The sequence below is a fragment of the Bos grunniens genome, chromosome 13 (assembly GCF_055505025.1).
Source record: "Bos grunniens cultivar Pamir isolate PY7600 chromosome 13, Bosgru_T2T1.0, whole genome shotgun sequence".
In the NCBI taxonomy this organism is placed as follows: Eukaryota; Metazoa; Chordata; class Mammalia; order Artiodactyla; family Bovidae; genus Bos; species Bos grunniens.
The window spans coordinates 73,595,056-73,613,086 of record NC_141177.1 but is presented as its reverse complement, the minus strand read 5'-3'; the positions used below and the strand labels follow the sequence as shown (position 1 = coordinate 73,613,086).

General features: G+C 42.6%; 1 protein-coding gene and 1 long non-coding RNA gene across 10 annotated transcripts in view; both read left to right on the top strand.

Moving 5' to 3' along the window:
- LOC147361245 (ninein-like protein) overlaps window positions 1–18,031 on the top strand; it is a 96,650-nt gene that overhangs the window by 9,289 nt on the left and 69,330 nt on the right. The gene's annotated exons all lie outside the window — the stretch shown is intronic.
- Window positions 5,744–8,491, top strand: LOC147361246 (uncharacterized). Its single transcript, XR_015139974.1, has 2 exons — window positions 5,744–6,026; window positions 8,323–8,491. It is a non-coding gene; the product is annotated as an uncharacterized LOC147361246 (long non-coding RNA).

Here is an 18,031-nt window from a genome sequence, read left to right as displayed (position 1 = left end):
TCCTGCGGCTCTGGCTGTCCGCAGAAAGTAGACTCCAGTGCCTGCAGGCTTTAAGAAAACCTCCTGGAGCCTGTTTTACTTTTTCTGTCTTAACGTTTAAGGTCACTTGACTGAAATAAAAATAAATTGCAACGGTTATCCTACAAAGAGAAACTACTCAGAATGGCAAAATATGCAAACATTTCAAAAAATGATAAACACAGATTAACTTTAATGAAAGAGTATATTCACCAGGATGCTCTCATTACCCTGCAGGCTCCGTCCTTGCCTCCGCTGTGGAGGCAAGCAGCATGTGGAGTCGAAAGGTGTGCTAGATTTCTGCTTTGTTCTGCTAATTTCTGTAGTTTTGTTTTTTTTAAAGATGAGGTTTGTGTGATGATACAGTTTACAGGTCTGTCCGTTTTCACTGTTGTTGAAAACACACACCTGGTGACTTCCTGGTGGTCCAGTGGGTAAGACTCTGCTTCCAGTGCAGGGGCACGGGTGCCGTCCCTGCCTGGTTGAGGAACTAAGATCCTTCCTGCTGGGCTGTGTGGCAAAAAAAAAAAAATACACCTGGTGTGCTGAGTTGTTCCCTCTGGTTAGGCTTCTGGTTTTTTCCTAAACAGTTAGGAACTTTCACATAGCATTCTATGAAAAATTTTAGGTTTCCTCTTGTCTTTCTCTTTGGATATGAAAGCACACCCCTTGGTTTTTTCTTCCAGTCCCACCTCTGCTCCTTTATGTGGCTGGTGGGATGGGTGTGCAGTGGGGTCTCTGACTAGAACATCCTCAGTGGCCCCTCCCTGGGAGGTGGGTGGGAGTGTCAGCCCTCTCCTCCCCACCTCTGCCCCGGGCCAGGGAGGTGGAGCCAGCTCACCTGCACCCTGGGTGGAAACCTGTTGCTTGAGCTGTTTCAGTCTGGTTTCTTTAGTGATTAGTGAGAGATGGAGTATTTCCTGCCATACCAGTAAACAAGGCTGTCACAGCCATCAGCAATTCCAGCCCTCCAAATATGAATTTCTGAACTCTGAGGGCACCCGGGAAGAACAATGCCTGCAGTAAGGCAGCCATGAGGTTGCACCATTCCCTACGGTGAGCACTGAGGAAACTTAGGACGTGAAAAAACGTAGGATACTGACCCCAGATAGCTGAGATGCATGTGAGAGGAATGATTTTAGTGGGCCCAGACTCTTGCATCTTCCTATATGTAGAAAAGTGCTAAATTCCTTGAGATATCTGGTTTTCTTTAATTCACAAAAATAACTTTTGATGTTCAGACTACTTGCGCTTTGTTGCAAACCTATATAACCTGACACCCTCCCCCCCTCCCCCAGGGTTACTTGAGATTACTTTAGGCTTGAAGTCCTAAAAATTCCCACCAAAAACCCGTAACTCTCAACTTTTAGGTTGTGACTCTTTTTTAAGTTGACATTAGCAAGATTGTGTCTGTTAAGTGTTTATTTATTTGATGAAGAAAAGCAAGATCATGCCTGTCAGAATCAGCCCGTCTTCCTGGGTATCCTGAGGACATTGCTCTGGCAGGTGAACCCTGCAGACAGCAGCAGGGGTGCTTTGTGCCGACCTTCTGGTCTGTTCTTGGACTAACCCTAGGGAAGTTTTTTAAAAAATGACCTCTCTCGCTCATTAGTGTGAGCAAGGAGCCGTCACACTAATACCCACTCACTTCAACACTGGGATCTCAGACATTTTGGAAATGAAACAAAAGGGTTTATGTGAAGTCTCTTCTGGAATTTCTGGCTTCGATAGAGAACCAAACGCTGATAAAACTAGCTGGTTCTGTGACCAGTAATAACATTTCTGTAACGAACGACAAGTGTCCTGGGACCTGCACCCTTGGGTCTGCTCTGCCTGCCTCACTGCTGGCTGCAGAGTGCTCTCGCCTCTTACTTCGGACAGAGAAATATAGGTTACTCATGTGTTTCTGGAAATGTACCTGCACCCACATCTTTCCTCCACAGTGGCGTCCGGGGAGGAGGCGACCCACCCACCTCTGTTAACTGGGGCTGGTCCCGTTCCAGTGCTTCAGAAGCTGTGTACAGGCTGCATGTGGCACAAAAGGGAATTGCAGCTTCACATTCCACACTTGTGTTGCTCAGGTGGGAGGAAGGCTGAGACTCCTTGGGAAGTCAATGACAGAGCCTCTGAAGTGAGCTGAAGTGATTTCGTTTGATCAAACTAGCTATATATGCCTTAGCATTTATAAACCTGCAGCAGGATAGTGTATTGAAATTCAGTGTATATTTGTTCTGTTTTTTCCATTCTAAGATGGTACCAGATCTTGGTGTTCCCTTGCCTCCATGATTTTTTTTAAAATTGGAATCAAAGGATGGAGGTGTTTTTTGTTTGTTTGTTTAATTTGGCTGCACTGAGTTTTAGTTGCAGCATGGGGGCTCTTTAGAAAGATCAAAAAGATTGTCTTTAGAAAGAATCCTAACATCGTCCATCAGGTGAATGACTGGACCCACTGTGGCAACCCTCACCTGGAACACTGCCCTCCGTGAAATGACAACCATCCGTGCAGCCTCACCGATGCTGAAAGAGAGTCAGTTCAGAAAGGCCATGTGCTGTAAGGATCCATTTATAGGACACTCTGGAAAAGGCAAGACTGTGGGATCAGCAAACATGGGCAGTGTTAGGACTATTTGAGGTCAGCACGTGTTTTTGGTGATGGAACCCTTCTGTGTTCTCATTCTTGTGACAGTTAATACAAATCTGTACATGTTAAAACTCTTGGAACCATATATATGCATGCATACATGGGTCAATTTTTGTGTAAGCAGTTTTTTTTTTTTTTAAAGGGAGAGAGAGGTCATTTTTAAAAAAACTTCTGCCTTTGGCCCTGTAATATAACCCTCTAGGGGGACTTCCTGGGTAGACCAGCATTTAACACTCTGAACTCCCAATGCAGGGGGCCAGGGTTTGATCCCTGGTCAGGGAACTAAATCCTGCATGCTGCAATTAATTTTTTTTAAATGAAAATAAAATGCATTTCTTGTAGACTGCATATAGTTTGGTCATATTTTTTTAATCCATTCTAACAGACTCTTTTGATTGGTGTATTTAGACCATTCACATTGAAGGTGATTATTGATATAGTTGGATTAATATCTACTCCATTTGTAAAGGAACCTTCCATTCATTGCACTTATTCTTTGTTACCTTTTTAAAATATACTCCATTCTTTTTTCCTGTCTTCTCTGACTTTAATGAGCATTTTATATGATTTCATTTTCTCTCTTCTCTTAGCATATCAATTCTTCTTTTGAAAAAAAAATTATGGTTGGCCTGGAGTTTGCAATATACATTTGCAAGTAATCTATGTCCACTTTCAAATAACTCTGTTTCACTTTACAGATAGTGCAGGTACCTCTTAACAGAGTATTCCCAGTTCCTCCTTCCTGTTCCTTATAATGTTGCAGTTGTTCATTTCCCTCATTCATAAGCTATGATCACCAGCACATTGTTGCTATTTTTATTTTGAACAGCTATATATATTGAATCAGCTAATAATAAAAACATGAGGGAATTCGCCAGTGAACTAGGGGTTAGGGCTCTGTGCTCTCACTGCCGAGGGTGTGCATTCAATCCCTGGTCCGGGAGCGAGGATCCCACAAGCCACGAGGCGTCGCCAAAAACAAAAAAAGAAAGAAAAAAGAATGAGATGCTTTATTTTACCTTCATTTATTCTTTCTCTAATGCTTTCCCTTTTTAAATGTTGATCTGAATCTCTGACCTATTAGTATATATTATTTTCCTTTTCTCTGAAGAACAATAGTTTTTGCGAGGCAGGTCTCCTGGCAATGCATTCCTTCAGTTTTTGTCTGAGAAAGTCTTTATTTCTTCCTCACTTACGAAGGATAATTTCTTTGGATATACAACCATAGGTGGGTGGTTTATTCATTCAACTCTTCAGATGTATTACTTCATTCTCTTGCTCATGTTTTCTGACAAGACATGTGATTCTTTACTTTGTTCCTCCACAGGTGAGGTGGTTTTCCCCCCTCAGGCTTTCCTTAAGGATTTGTCTTTGGTTTTCTGCAGTTCGAATATGATGTGCCTAGGTGTAGTCCTTTGGTGATATATCCTGATTGGTTGTTCTCTGAAATTCCTGGATGTGTTCTCTGGGATCCGCCATTAATTTTGGAAAATTCTCAGCCATTGTTACTTCAGATGTTTCTTCTGTTAATTTTTTATTTCGTCATCTCATATTTCAATTATGCATATATTACACCTTTTGTAATTGTCTCACAATTCTTGGATATTCTATTCCTTTTTCTCCCCCTCCGCATTAGTTTTTCTCTTTGTTTTTTAGTTTGAGACGTTTCTAGTGATATAAATTAATTGCTTACTGAATTCTTTCCTCACCCATGTCCAGTCTAGTGATGAATGTATCAAAGGCATTCTTTATTTCTATTACTATATTTTTGATTTCTGGCATTTATTTTTGCTTCTTTATTAGAGTTCCCATATCTCTGCTTATATTGCATGCATGCTCAGTTGCTTCAGTCATGTCTGACTCTGCAACCCCTTAGACTATAGCCTGCCAGGCTCCTCTGTCCATGGGATTTTCCCAGACCAAACCTGTATCTTCTGCATTGCAGGTGGATTCTTTACCACTGAGCTTCTGAGGAAGCCCCTGCTTATATTACCCATTGGTTTTTTTGTAGGTTGTCCACTTTTTTCCCTTTACAGCCCCTAGCATGTTAATCATAGTTAAACTCTCAGTCTAATAATTGCAAAATCTTTGCCATATCTGAGCCAAGTTCTCATGCCTGCTTTTTCTCAGGCCTCCTCAAGCTCTGCTTTTTCTTGCCCTTAGTTTGCCTTGTAACTTTGTGTTGAAAGCTGGACTTGTGGTAGATATCAGGCTTCAGATGCTTCAGGTGTCTTCTGTGGTCTCCCTGTTGTCTCTGGGTTTTCCCAGAAACTCTATCTGAAACGGAGTCTGTGTCTGGCAGCGCCCGTGGTATAATGCATGGCTTTCCTACCAGAGCCCTGTGCATGTGGTGGAGAGGTGCTGGGTGAGGGAGGCATTCCTGTGAGTCAGACTGTTTTGTGGTCATGAGGTCCTGGACTGTGCCCTTCAGAAGTTTCTTAGCTCCCACTCATCCTTTTTTTTTTTTTTCCCTCTGTCCCAGTTGTAAGACAGGAAGGCTAGAAGAGATTCCAGTTGTCAAGTTGCTCTTTGCCCTTCCCCCATGTCTGATAAGGCTCTGTCTGATAAAATAGTTTATTCTGAGGAAAGACACACCCTTTGGTATGGATGTTTTTGAAAATGGTTACTTTTCTCTGGGTACATTTCTAAACTGTTAGTTTTCTTCTCATCCCTGTCTAAATAGTGAAAGTCTAATTCTTTTTTTTCTCCAGGCTTTATCATGAAGACCCCATGGGGCTCCTGGAAGTAAAACTCATGTCAGTGTGTCATCCCCTTTCCCTCCCCCTAGCTCAGGAGTTTTAAGTTTGATCTCGCCACCTCTAGCCTCCAGCATTTGTCAACTATGTTTATGTGGTTCTACCAGTTACTGGCTTTCGGAGGATTCTGCCCCAAGAAAACTGTGAAACTGAAAAAGCAGTTGTTCTGTCCATTTTTGCTTTGTGTTTTTTGTTGAACTATTTTTAGGTATGCTGCTAAGTCGCTTCAGTTGTGTCCGACTCTGTGCGACCCCACAGACGGCAGCCCACCAGGCTCCCCCGTCCCTGGGATTCTCCAGGCAAGAACACTGGAGTGGGTTGCCATTTCCTTCTCCAATGCATGAAAGAGAAAAGTGAAAGTGAAGTCGCTCAGTCGTTCCCGACTCTTAGCAACCCCATGGACCGCAGCCTACCAGGCTCCTCCGTCCATGGATTTTCCAGGCAAGAGTACTGCAGTGGGGTGCCATCGCCTTCTCCGATTTTTAGGTATATCTCAGTTCAATTCAGTCGCTCAGTCGTATCCAATTCTTTGTGACTCCATGGACTGCAACATGCCAGGCTTCCTTGTCCATCACCAACTCCTGGAGGCTGCTCAAACTCATGTCCATCAGGTCAGTGATGCCATCCAACCATCTCATCTGCTCTTGTCCCCTTCTCTTCCTGCCTTCAATCTTTCCCAGCATCAGGGTCTTTTCTGATGAGTCAATTCTTCACATCAGGTAGCCAAAGTATTGGAGCTTCAACTTCAGCATCAGTTCTTCTAATAAATATTCAGGACTGATGTACTTTATGGATGGACTAGTTAGATCTCCTTGCAGTCCAAGGGACTCTCAAGAGTCTTCTCCAACACCACAGTATATCAATTATCAACATCAATACCACAGAGTATCAGTTCTTTGGCACTCAGCCTTCTTTATGCTCTAACTCTCACATCCATACTTGACCACTGGAAAAATCATAGCTTTGACTAGACAGACCTCTGTTGGTAAAGTAATGTCTCTGCTTTTTAATATGCTGTCTAGGTTGGTCGTAGCTTTTCTTCCAAGGAGCAAGCATTTTTTAATTTCATGGCTGCAGTCACCATCTGCAGGGATTTTGGAGCCCAAGAAAATAAAGTTTCTCACTGTTTCCATGGTTACTCCATCTATTTGCCATGAAGTGATGGGACTGGATGCCATGATCTTAGTTTTTTGAATGTTGAGTTTTAATCCAACTTTTTCACTCTCCTCTTTAACTTTCATCAAGAGGCTCTTTAGTTCTTCTTTGCTTTCTGCCATAATGGTGGTGTCATGTGCGTATCTGAGGTTATTGATATTTCTCCTGGTAATCTTGATTCCCGCTTGTACTTCATCTAGCCTGGCATTTTGCATGATGTACTCTGCATATAAGTTAAATAAGCAGAGTGACAATATACAGCCTTGACATACTCCTTAGGTATATCTACATTTAGGCTTATTATATCTTCTTGGTGAGTGGACATTTTGAAATCATTTAATGCCCCTCTTTATCTCTCGTAATTTCCTTCCTCCAAAGTCTACTTCTTCTGGTGTTAATATAGTCACTCTACATAAAGAAATATTGTTTTGTATGGCTTGTTTTACCCATCCTTCTACTAAAACATGAAGCAGATTTCCTGAGGAGAGCATGTATTTGGGTCTGATAGTCCCTTTCTTTTAGTCTGTGCATTTAGACCATTTACATTTAATGTGACCATTAATATATTTGGGTATAAGTCTATCATTTTATTATTTGTTTTCTCTTTGTCCCCGTGTGTGTTTATTGAGGTATAGTTGACATATAACTATCCTCTATATTTTTATTTCTATTTTTTTTCTTTCCTGGATTACTTGAATGTTGCTCAGTGTTCCTTTTTTTTCTATTTCACTTTTTTCTTCCAGTTTTATTGAGATATAATTGACATACAACACTATATAAGTTTAAGGTCTACAGAATGATTTTACTTACATACATCTTGAAATGGTTACCACAGTAGGTTTAGTGAACACTTATCATTTCATATAGATGCAAAATGAAAAAAAAGAAAAATAGTATTTTTCCTTATTAGAACTGTTGAGATTTACTGTCTTAACAATTTTCATATATAACATAGAACAGTGTTTATTAATTGTATTTATTGTATTATAGATTATATCCCTAGTACTTATGTATCTTACAACTGGAAGTTTGTACCTTTTTTTAAAAGAATGTATTCATAGATAAGGTTTATTCCAGTGTTTACATAAAAATGAGTTAATGTAGAACAGGAAAAGGTTTTTCCAAAGGGTTAAAATGTATCAAACAACAGAACTTGGTCCTTCCATTTAGTTTGAATTCAGTTGGCTGACTGCATCATTATTAATATCCACCCTCACTGATCATTTTCATCACACACAATATCAAAAGTCTTCTGGTGGCACTTCCTATTTCCCTGGAAGTCTCTTAAACTACTTTCAGTTACAAAAGAAGGGCAAGGATTTTATCAGCTCACACTCTACTCCATTGGAGACAAAAATACATCCCTCAATTCTCTTGTTTAAATTGTGGCTCTTGGAAAACAGTGTCCGAATGAAGAAATTAGCACTAACACACAAAGAACACAGTATAATCTCTCTATAACAGTAACTTTGCTTCAAATTTTTTTCATTAAGAATTATTTTTATTATCTCTCCACAAGGAAGTTATAAAAATACCTGTAAAAACATTGAAAAAGCTCTTTAAAATCCTGGAATGAAGAATTCTGAAGTATGATTTATGATACGTCTATGATTTGCAAATAAAAGAATCAAATAAATTCTACAAGTTGGAATTTCTGAATGACTTTGGTAGGAGTTTACCAGAAGGAGCTAAAACATCAGACCTTAACAATTTTCTGTTTTCATCTCAGTTGAATCTTTGATCTGTTGGCAGGCACAGTGCACACAGGAACCTGCTTCTGCCACTAATGATGGAGTCAGTCTGAGGGACGGATGTTTGTGTCCTGCATGCACCAGGCTCTTCCATGCAACTGACTGGAGCGGTCTTCCCTTATTTGTTCCATCATGTTTTAAATAAAAGTAAACATACATATGGTAAAACATTTAAATGGTACAAGAGGATTTAAAATAATCAGTAAATATCCTTATCTCCTATAACCTAGAAAATCTGATGTTTTCCAAATCATCAAACAGTCATATGAATAATTTGCAAAGTGAAGTCAACCTTAGAGTCTCTTCATCTGATTCTCAGGATTTCTGGAATCCCTTGATTCTCTCATATTTTACCTCTGGTACAGAGGAAAGCCATGCAGTCTTCTCCTTCTCAAAAAAACTAACTAGGAAAGCAACTCACACACTCTGCTCAGAGACAGCAAGTGCAGGCAACACCTTGTACCCCCTGGATCTGGTCCTAGCCACGGGCAGGGGCTCTGGTATCCACCAGAGACACGGGCGGGTGCCCGGAGCCCATCCGTGCCCTTGAATGCCTCTGATCCTCCGGGCCAGCTGAGCATCCTTTGAGGAGAGCTCTGCCGCCTCTTGCAGGGCCAACAGGGCCTGGGTTTGCCAACTGAAGTCCACACCACGAGTGAATTTACCACGTATTTCTCTTGCCGGTGAAGGAGCGGGGATGGGGGGAGGAGTGGAGAGGAAAAGGAGACTCAAGAGAAGATAGATTCTCCGCGAGTCTCCGTGAATCTTCACCTCTGTTCTTCTTTCCTGGTGCTTACTCTTGGGACCTAACTGGTGGCTGGTGTCAGCTGCAGGAAGCTTAGAGACGGCGGGCACGGCTCTCCTGGTCTCGGCGGTGGGAGAGGAGGAGACAGTCTCTGGGGGCAGGGGAAGGGACGGGAGGCTGGTTGGATGAGAGAGTTGCAGGCGGCAGAAGGGGCTTTTTCTTAGCAGCAGGCGCGTGCCCTTCTGGAGCGCTCGGATCGCCTGCAGGAGCGCATGTCTCCAGCGAGCCCGTGAACTGGAAGGCGCGCCTGGACAGGGGCCGGCAGGCGGGCAGCGGGAGCCGGGCTCGCGGCTCCGGTGGGCCGGTGGCAGGCGCGCAGAAGGTGTTTCGGCCCCGGGGCTCCTTCTAGATCTGGGTTGGGGGCAGAGGCCGGGAGGGCTGGGTCTACCCGCCTCACCCGGCTGGGTGGTGCTCTGGAAGTTTGTACTCTTTGACCAGATTCTTCCAATTCCCCTCCCAACACCCCTCTGCGTACCTCCAATAACTACAAGCCCGATCTTTTTTTCTATGAACTTGTTTATTTTTGAAGTATAATTGACTACAGCACTCTGTTAGTTCCCCGGTGCACCGCATAGTGATTTGACATTTCTATACATTTCAAAATAAATCTGTCACCATGAAAGGTATTTCTTTGTTACTGACTATATTCTTCTACATTGACTGTATTGTTGATTATATTCTTAGTGTTCCATTTTAATAATTTTTATTGATGTTTTTCACCATGTATCTCTGTATTTTAGTGGTTGCTCTGGTGATTATAATATTCATATTTAGCTTTTCTCTGTCTGCTTGGAAATAAGACTGTGCCACGTCAAGGGGAACATAGAAGCCACACCACCACTTAGTGCTATGTCTTCATGCATCAGAAACTGCTTCAGACAGTGTTAGAAATTTTGCTTTCTGCTGTCATACGTATATACATACAAAACAGTCTCGGGACTCCCCTGGTGGTCCAGTGGCTAGGACTCTGTGCTCCCAGTGCACGGGGCCTGGGTCTGATCCTTGGTCGGGAAACTCGATCCCACCTGCTGCGATGAAGATGGAAGGTCCCAAGGGCCACAACTAAGACCTGGCACAGCTACATAAATACATGAAAATAAACATTTCTTAAAAGTAAATGAGAAGTATAAAAAGCTGACTGCTTTAGCCACTTCTTAAAAAAAAAATTAGGGACTCCCTGGCAGTCCCGTGATTAAGACAAGGGTTCTACCCCTGGTCAGGGAACTAAGATCCCACACATTGGATGGCACAGACCAAAAAACCATAAGTCTCATATTTACATAGTTATTTGCCATTTCTATTTCTCTTCCTTTATTCTTGAAATTTGTTTCCCTCTGGTATTTTTCTCTTTGAACCTGAAGAATTTCCTTTAGCCTTTCTTTCAGAGTGGGTCTGCTAGAGAGCTCCCTTCTTGCTCTAATGCAAATGGTACAGAAGGTGAGGATTCAGCGTAGCACTGCTGATCAGTGAGTGTCCAGGGTGCCCGGTCACTGCTAAATTGCCTTGTGTGACCGTCATGGTTAGTGTACTGGAATTGCCTGGTTTCAGTCACACGACATGCGCACCACACGGCAGACAGCTGCCCTGTCCTGGGCCAAACAGGCAGAGGCAGCTGAGCTGGGATGAGTGCTGTCTGATAGCCGCCTTTGCTCCTTCTGACTCAGTGGCCCACCTGTCTTCTTGAAATTTGTGCTCCCCTTCCCTTGTGATGGAGCAAAGTCCAGACACCAACCATACGCTTCCATGGGCACCTGGTGACAGGGGAGCCCTGTGCATCAGCTTTTCCAAAACCATCAGATATTTCTCTCTGATAGTACAGAATTAAATAGGAATTTAATAGAATTCAATGGAATTAAATAGGTGTCTTTCCCCCCTCATTAAAGAAATTTCAGGCTTTAGAAGAAGGCAGGGGAATACTCGGGGGTTTAGGGACCTCTTGAAATCATTTGAGGCCAGGCTGGCTTTTCAAAAATATTTAGTATTTATTTATCTATTTGGTATGTCGGGTCCTAGTTTCCACACGTGGGGTCTTCGTTGTGACTCTCTAGTTGCGGCTTGTTGGCCTAGTTGCTCCATGGCATGTGGGATCTTAGTTCCCCAACCAGGAATCGAACCTTTGTTCTCTGCATTGCAAGGCAGATCTTAACCACTGAACCACCAGGGAAGCACCAGGCATATGTATGCAGACCAAGATACATGACCTTCAGACACGCAGCAAGGTCCCCTTCTCAGGAAGGCCTTCCCCATCTGCCCCATTTCAGGCTGTGAGTTGATGATACCCCTGCTGCTCTGTTTCTCTCATGTTACTTATCACCGTTTAAGACAGGGTTTGCTTATTTGCCAGGTTTGTCTGTTCCGTTAGTTGCAGTGTCCTAAGTGCCTAGAATGGTGCATGCTCAGTAAATTTTTTTTTTACCTTGCTGCACGGCTTGTAGGATCTTAGTTCCCTGACCAGAGATTGAACCCGGGCCCTCAGCAGTGAAAGCATGGAGTCCTAACCACTGGACTGCCAGGGAATTCCCTCAGTAAATAATTCTGGGATGAAAGAACACAGTTTTGCAACTTGCTTTTCTTCCTTTTTAAAAAGAAGTTGTCCCTGACATCCTCCCATGGTGTACATAACCACACCGGGCATCTCCTCTCTTTTCATGATCCCCCTGCTATCCTTGGGCTTCCCAGGTGGCGCTGGTGGTAAAGAACCTGCTTGCCAAGGCAGGAAACATAAGAGCCCCAGCTTCGATCCCTGGGTCAGGAAGATCCTCTGGAGGAGGGAATGGCAACCTACTCCAGTATTCTTGTCTGGAGAATCCCATGGACAGAGGAGCCTGGCAGGCTACAATCCCTGGGGTCACAAAGAGTCAGACACAACTGAAGTGACTTAGCACACATGCGCACTGCCATCCTAGCTTGGTCCTAAAGCTACAGAGTGTGCTGTTACTGCCTGCAAGTGATTTGAGGGAAGTGACATGCTCTGGGACCCTTGAGCTTTAGGATGGAGAAGCACGGGCCCCTGACGTGGCCTCTTCTGTGTGAAGGAAGGCCGTCTGATATGCTGACGCCCCGACACAGGCCTGTCCTTTCAGGTCTTATGCGGGTCATTATATGATAGTCCCTGGTGCCTCACACAGTAAAGAATCTGCCTTCAGTCGCAACCCACTCCAATATTCTTGCCTGGAGAATCCCCATGGACAGAGGAGCCTGGCGGGCTACAGTCCATGGGGTCGCAAAGAGTCGGACACAACTGAGTGACTAAGCACAATCTGTTGAAGGAGGTTGTACAGGTCTCATGAGTCAGAAGCTGGCAGGTAACTGCTGAAAAGCAACCGTGCTATGGAACCTAAGACCCTGGAGAGCATCACAAGGCGTTGGCAGTGAAACCACCTCCTGGGAAAAGCGGGAGGCTCCAGCTCGTGCCTCGCCTTTGCTGCTTGCTGATAGGAAATGAACAAGTGCCTGCCAGGTGCCACTGCTGTGTGATGACACGGGGGTGCAGACCAGGTCCATCTCCTTTGCTGTGCTTTTTGCAGCACTCCAAACCCACCCGCCTGGATGCTGTCTATCTCTGGCTGATGGCTTGTGATTGGCCCCCAGCACATTTCTGCAGGGGAGCAGGGCTTCTTGTCAAAACCACCTGGGTTCCAGGGAGTAGAGAATTAAAACATCTAAGAGGAAAGAATACAGGGATTGTGTCTTGGAGAAAATGGGATGGTTTTGAATAAGTCTTTGTGTTTGGAAAGGGTGTTAAGAAGGAAAAAGGCATGTGTGCAAATTACTTTGGTCACCTCCTTTAAGAAGACCGCCTTGATGGTTCATCTAGTGGTTAAGAATCTGCCTATGGTACAGGTTCCATCCCTGGTCCAGGAATATTCCATATGCTGCAGGGCAATGAAGCCCATGTACCACAGCCTCTGAGCCTGTGCTCTAGAGCCTGCGGGCCGCAGCGTCTGAAGCCCGTGCATCCTAGAGCCAGTGCTGCACAGCCAGAGAAGCCCCCGCAACGAGAAGCCCTCACACCGCAGCCAGAGAGCGGCCGCCATTTGCCGCAGCCAGAGAAGGCTCATGTGCGGCCGCGGAGACCTGGCGCAGCCCAGAGTAAATACATAAATAATAAGAGCAAAGAAGATAATAGTAAATCTTAAAGAAAGATTTCAGACCACTGAAAGATTTTTAGAGGTTCCAAGGAGACAAAAATTATTATGAAATGAATACTTAACCACTGCTTGTTATACTCAACATATTTTAAAATTAAGTTTTATTGGAGTAGAGTTGCTTTGCAATCTTACTTTAGTTTCTGCTGTACAGCAAAGTGGATCAGTTATATGTATACATATATCCCCTCTTTTTTAGATTTCTTTTCCTACTTAAGTCACCACAGAGCATTGGATAGAGTTCCCTGAGCTATACAATACGTTCTCATTAGTTATCTCTTTTATACATCAGTAGTGTGCATGTGTCAATCCTCAACATATTTATTTTCGACAAGGTGGTTGATGGTATTGTGTACATTATTTATATCCTCGCCCCCCCTACTTTGGATCTACTTCTATTACCTGTTAAGAAACTGGTGTTTAAAATTTCCATCTGTTTCTAGCTTTGGTTCCTTCAGTTCTTGTTTTGTTTGTTTTGAGGCTCTGTTGTTAGGCATGTGGATATTTATGACATGCCTTCCTGCTGAATTATCACTATGAGAAGTCTATCTTCTATCTCTAGAAGTCGAGAGACTTCTTCAGTATTCTTCAGCATTCTAATGTTTAAAGTATGCATGCTATGGGTTCTAACCAGTTACTTTTAAAAAATTGCAGCTTTACTTAAGAAAATGACAGTTTATTGAAATACAATTCACATACCATCAATTCACCCATTTAATATGTGTAATTCAGGGGTTTTTAGTATATTCACAGGGTTGTGCAACCATGGCCACAACAACTTTCAGAACATTTTCATCATCTCGAAAGAATCCCACATTAGCAATCATTCTCCGTTTCATTCAGACACCCCACCCCCATCAGCCCAGGGCAACCACTAATTTATTTTCTGTCTCTATACATTTGCCTCTTCTAGACATTTCATATACATGAAATCATACTATATGTGGTTTTTATGACTGGCTTCTTTCGCTTGGTATAATGTTCTCAAGAGTCCTAAGTATTATAGCATGTTTCAGTATTTTATCCAACCATTGTTTCTGTTTTCTTTAAAAAAATTAATAGACTTTCTTTTTTAGAGCACTTTTAGGTTTGCAGCAAAATTGAATAGACAGTGCAGAGAGTTCCCATATATTGGGTTAGCCAACAAGTTCGTTCATGTTTTTCTGTAATATCTTATGGAAAAACCCAAACAAACTTTTTAGCCAACCCAATACTTCTCCCACCCCATAGCTTCCACTATGGTTGTAGTTGACAAATCTGAATATTCTGTAATATCTTATGGAAAAACCCAAACAAACTTTTTAGCCAACCCAATACTTCTCCCACCCCATCCCTCACCACTGTGGTTGTAGTTGACAAATCTACATTGATACCATGATCACCCAGAGTCCAGAGTTTACACTAGGGCTCACTCCCTGTTTTACACCTTATGGGTTTTGGAAATGTGTAATAACATGTTTGCACCTTTACAGTATCGTGCAGAGACGTTTCAGTTCCTTAAATCCCCTGTGCTCTGTCTGTTCATCCATGCCTTGTCCCCACCCCCAGCAACCACTGATCTTTTTCACTGTCTCAACAGTGTTACTTTTTCCAGAATATCATATATTTGGAATTATATACTATGTGGCCTTTTTAAATTGTCTTATATTCAAAAGCAGACACATTACTTTGCCAACAAAGGTCCGTTTAGCCAAGGCTATGGTTTTTCCTGTGGTCATGTACGGATGTGAGAGTTGGACTGTGAAGAAGGCTGAGCGCCGAAGAATTGATGCCTTTAAACTGTGGTGTTGGAGAAGACTCTTGAGAGTCCGTTGGACTGCAAGGAGATCCAACCAGTCCATTCTGAAGGAGATCAGCCCTGGGATTTCTTTGGAAGGAATGATGCTGAAGCTGAAGCTCCAGTACTTTGGCCACCTCATGCGAAGAGTTGACTCATTGGAAAAGACTCTGATGCTGGGAGGGATTGGGGGCAGGAGGAGAAGGGGACGACAGAGGATGAGATGGCTGGATGGTATCACTGACTCGCTGGACGTGAGTCTGGGTGAACTCCGGGAGTTGGTGTTGGACAGGGAGGCCTGGCGTGCTGCGACTCATGGGGTCGCAAAGAATCAGACACGACTGAGCGACTGAACTGAACTGAACTGAATGTGCATTTAAAGTTCATCCAAGTCTTTTCACGTTTGCTAGCTCATTTTTTAAAAGTGATGGATAATATTCTGTTGTATGGATGTACTCCAGTTTATCTTTTTTTTGGCTATGCTGTGTGTCATACTGGATCTTGGTTCCCCAGCCAGGGATTGAACCCTTGCATCTTTGTCCCTTGCATCTGGAGCATGGAATCTGAACCACTGTACTGCCAGAGAAGTCTCTCTATTCACTTACTGGAGGGTATTTTGGTTATTAACAAGTTTTGGCAATTATGAATTGAGCTGCTCTAAACATTTGTGTGCAGGTGTTTTTGTGGACTTAACTTTTCATAATTTATTTGGAATTGATATTCTGCCACTTCACATGTAATATAGAAATCCTGCAAATGTGTACCCCCATCTCACCCACCTTGATAGTATAGATGTTACATGGATTACATCCACATATCTTACAAATTTGACAAGACAGTGGTATTTTTTTTTTAACTTTAGTTGTATTTTTTCCAAGTTTACAGCTTTTTTCTCTCATTTTAATCAGATATTTGGTTTTTTGGATTCTGTTTATTCCTTTCTAAAAATATAAATTTCCATCTGGCATAATTTCTCTTCAACTAAAGCATTTCTTTTAGCACAAGGCTATTGGCAGTTCTCTCAGTTTGTTTTTTTAATTGAAAATGCATTTGAGGACTTCCCTGGTGGTCTGTGCTCCCAATGCAGGGAGCCTGGGTTCCATCCCTGGTCAGGGAACTACATCTCACATGTCACAGCTAAGAGTTCACATGCCGCAAAGAAGACAAGATCACTTGAAGGATATTTTTGGTGTACAGAATTTTAGTTGGACAGAGTTTTCTTTTTGTTGTTGTTTTTAAGCATGTTAAAGATGAAGTTACACAGTCCTCTGGAGCCCATTATTTCTGAGAAGTCAACAATCATTTTGAATTATTGTGTCCTTATATGTGATGTGTTGTTTTTCTCTGGATGTTTTCAAGGTTTTCTCCTTATGTTGCTTTTCATCAGTTTGGCTCTGATGTGCCTGGGTGTAGTTTTATTAACTTTTATGCTAAATGGGGTTTACTAAGTTTCTTGAATCTGTACATTTTTGTTTTTCACCAAATTTGGGATAATCTTTGCCGTTTGTTCTTCAGTCTGTTTTTCTGCCTAATTCCCTCTCTTCTCCTCCTAGGATGTATGCTAGACTTCTGAAAATTATCTTTTTAATCCCTGAGGCTAATCTTTAAATAATTTCCTTTTCTCTATTCTTAAGATTGGATGATTTCTATTCATCTGTCTTCAAGTTCTCTGACTTTTTCCCTCTGTCATATCCATTCTGCTATTAAGCCTTTTATTTGAATTTTAAAATTTCAGATATTACAGGTTTTTTTAGTTCTCAAATTTCCATTTGGCTGTTTTATTGTTTCTCTTTCTCTGCTGAGGTTTTCTATGTGTGCATTCATTAGGAGAATCTTTTCTTTCACATCCTTGAGTATAATTAAGCTGGCAAAGGATTCTAAGGCAGCTAATTCCAACATCTCACTCATTTTGAGGTTAATCTCTGGTTTTGACTTCTCTTACTCTGTCCTGGTTCTTCATTTTTGTGAGTGATTGTGGACTATGTCCTGAACATTGTGAAGGTGTATCATGGAGAGGGAAGTTTCTGTTATATTCCTCTGAAGAGTGTTCATTTGTGTTGTTTTAGTAGGCAGTGCTATTGGATTCATACTGAAAACTCTGCCTCTGGGCAGCAGCTCAAATCTCATTTCAGTTCTTTTATTCTTTTCGTTAAAAAGTATTTATTTATTTGGCTGTGTTGGTCTTAGTTGTGGCATGCAGGGTCTTTCACTGTGGCACGCACGCTAAGTTGCCCATGGCATGTGGGATCTAGTTCCCCAACCGGGGATCAAACCCAAGTCCCCTGCGTCGGAAGGAGGACTCTTAACCCCTGGACCGCCGAGGAAGTCCATCAGTTCTCTTATTCTTGACTTAGCTGCTTGGAGGTTGCTCCACACACGCATAGTTGGGTTGTCTGGTGAATTAGGTAGCATTTGCAGAATTGGGGGCTTTCTGTCTTTCCTTCTCTTTTTTGGGGGGATTCCTCACTCATTTTTCAGTTGCTGTGGTTGCCCCAAACTTGGCAAGCTATCAAAACTGTTTTTTTCTATCCAAGTTTTAGCTGCTCCACCTGGTGTGTGAGTGAACTGGAACAAATTGGCCTTCTTGAGAACCAAACAACATCTGTATTCATCTCAACCTGTGGTTTTGACTTAGGATGTTGTCAGCAAGCTGAACTATTAATATTCACAAGGCTGTAATAGCTTATAAAAGAATTAACTATAGAAATAAAAGCTGTAATAAATAACATTAACTTAGTGGGTATGTTTAGAGTAGAACAGGCACCAATGAAAAGAACATTAAGTTCCGGCATAAAACATCCAGCCCTTCTCCACCCAGGCACACACAATCTGGGGTGCACAGCCTGTGTTTTTCTTTAAAAGATTGAGGTCTCATCCTGGCTTTCCTCGTGACCCATGTTTTCGTGCGAACCCAGTTGGATTTACTTCAGGCCAGTTTGCACCGCCACTGAATCAGAGGGAAGCATCTTTGCCATGGGAT